At 44.7% G+C, this 2,699-nt stretch overlaps 1 non-coding gene across 1 annotated transcript; it reads right to left on the minus strand.

Annotated features, from left to right (window-relative positions):
• Positions 1-1,799: 1,799 nt before the first annotated feature.
• Positions 1,800-1,873, minus strand: Trnat-ugu (transfer RNA threonine (anticodon UGU)). The gene has a single exon. It is a non-coding gene; the product is annotated as a tRNA-Thr (tRNA).
• Between the last annotated feature and the right edge of the window lie 826 nt (positions 1,874-2,699).

Raw genomic sequence — 2,699 nt, forward strand, 5'->3', positions numbered from 1 at the left:
GGAAATCTAACTTCTACAATTTCAACTTGTCGAGATGGCCCCACCCTGTTCGAATCCCGCCAGTTCTGATTAAATTCAGGTCTTTCCTTATGATTATAGCGTCTGTCGTCATGTCGGCAGTTTCTGTAGTTGTCGGTTAAGTGGTGGAGAATTTCTCCAGGAATCGTAAATGCCAGGTGGTCCGTTGAGTCTGATATCATTTTGTCTGCCATGATAATTATTCTGGTTCCTATATTGTCTGTTTCTACGGTCAGCTCTGTCATAATTATTACCACTGAGAGGTGATCTTTCTCTGTAACTGTTGTTACCCTGCCAACGGTTATCGTACAGGTCACGATTTGGGTTACAGAAGTAGTCTTGTCGTGTTCGGTTATTATTTCTCTCGTCGCGGAATTGTGACGGATGTGACCTGCAATTGTTGTTTACCTGTTTTCGCATGCCGCGACAGTCTGTGCCGATTTCCAGTTCTTGCAAAAGTCCCTGAAAAGCTTCGATATCGTTTGTACAACACCTTGCCAAATTAACATGTCTTAAATGTTCAGTCAATTTAATTAAGCAAATATGGGTGAGTTCTGATGGGATGTTTTGGTTTGACAAATACTGATTTTTGTGCAACGTATCTTGGAAATATTTTACTGGGCTAGAAATTTCAGATTTTTGAAATGTTTCATCGTTATGATGCTGTGTTTTACTCGATCTTGAGTACCCTGAGACCAATATGCAGAAAGGAAGGCATGATAGAAATCTCCTACAGTGTGACAGTCGCGAATGACCGATTGCATTCTTACTGCTGGTTTATTTTCTAGATAGCCACATATGAATTTCAATCTGTGCTCTAATGACCAACTGGGAGGAAAACAATGAGCAAACTTCGAAGCCAAGCTTGTGTATGTATATCATTACCGGAATTTTTGAATGTTTTAAACTTACGCTTTGTGATGAAGAGCTTATAGTCAAAATCATGTATCGGCGAGTTGCAAATCGGTCACTGTTACGTCGTGTCGGTGGTTTCATCTCACGATTCGGTGCACCTTGCCAATTCCTTTCATAATTTCCGAAATGCCCTGTGTTATTACTTTGTGGCTTTTCCATATTTCTAAATCCTTCTCCCGTGTCGGAGCGCGAGTGTCTTCTGAAATATGTAATTCTTGTATTACCTGTGCCAACTGATCTTGTACTTCCCCCATTTCTCTTTTGCACTGTGTATTGATTTGATTCTGATTTTGGCTACCGATCTTGTATCATTCAGATCATCATCTACCTTCGTAGATAAATTAGTTAGTTGGTCCGAAAGTTCGTCTACTTTTTCCGATAATGTACTCATTTCCTCCGTGTGTTTTTCTGAACCAAGTTTCGGAGTTTCCATTTGTGTCGAAATCGTATCTACTGTGTCCTTTAGGTTTCCTGGGTTTGTACAAGTTGCGTGACCATATCAGTAGACGCAACTGAATCAATTTTAGCCTGCAAGGTGTCGTGATTTTCGTGAACAATAGTTTGCTGTTCTTTTATGGCTGCTTCATGACTCTGTAATGTGGGGGGGACTTAACATCTGAGGTCATCAGTCCCCTGCAACTTAGAACTACTTAAACCTAGCTAACCTAAGGACATCACACACATCCATGCCCGAGGCAGGTTTCGAACCTGCGACCGTAGTGGTCGCGCGGTTCCAGACTGAAGCACCTAGAACCGCTCGGCCACATCGGACCACAAGAATAAAAGAGGATGAAATTAGAATTATATACTAATACCTTCAGCTCCTGACGGGCGTTGATATATCAACGGGGACAGGTGAAAATGTGTGCCTCGACCGGGACTCGAACCCGGGACTCCTCCTTACAGGGCAGACGCTCTATCCATCTGAGCCACCGAGGGCACAGAGGATAGTGCGACTGCAGGGACTAACTCGTGCACGACTCCCGTTGAAACCCACATTCTCTCCCCTTAAGTCCATACACTACATTCGTAGTGTCCCTACCCAACGCACTCATTACTCGTGGAAGACATTCTTACCATGTCCCATAAGAGTTCGGGTAATATGTGTGCATCCGCACAGGAGAAGAAGGGCATGGCCGGTATTGCCAGAACTTTACATTTGTATGGGTATGGTGTCTGTTCTTTCGGACATGTCCAAAAGAAAGTCCGCCGCAGAACTACTAAAATTGGTCACTCCAACAAGATGTTGACGACAGTGATAGGGGAGCCTCAGAGACACCGAGGTGGGTCCTCGCGCCGGAGGAGGTGACTGTTGGTGATGTGACTGTGAAGCGGAAACGAGAATGGACAACCACACATAAAAGAAGACCAGCCAGATGTCGTGGACTGGTGGACAGGAATGTCGACCGTTACGAAGGGTGGTTGAAAAAAATCGCATGAAACCAACGTCGGGAATCAGTCGCGAGTTCCAAAGTGCTACCAGCACTCCATCCACCACGGTGGAGAATGGGGTACAATGGTAGAGAAGCTCCTCATAAGCCACACATTTCTGGAGCCAATGTTAAGCGACGCTAGATGTTGTGCAGAGAGCGACGCCACTGGATATTGGATGACTGGAAACGTATGATTTGGAGTGATGAAACGCTATACCCGGTGTCAACCTGATGGAATGCTTTGGGTTTGGAGAACGCCTCGAGAGTGTTGACTGCAGTCATGTGTAATGCCAACAATGAAGTATCGAATAGGTGGCATTGCGGCGTTTTTCA

Source organism: Schistocerca gregaria, chromosome 1 (genome assembly GCF_023897955.1).
Source record: "Schistocerca gregaria isolate iqSchGreg1 chromosome 1, iqSchGreg1.2, whole genome shotgun sequence".
Lineage (NCBI taxonomy): Eukaryota > Metazoa > Arthropoda > Insecta > Orthoptera > Acrididae > Schistocerca > Schistocerca gregaria.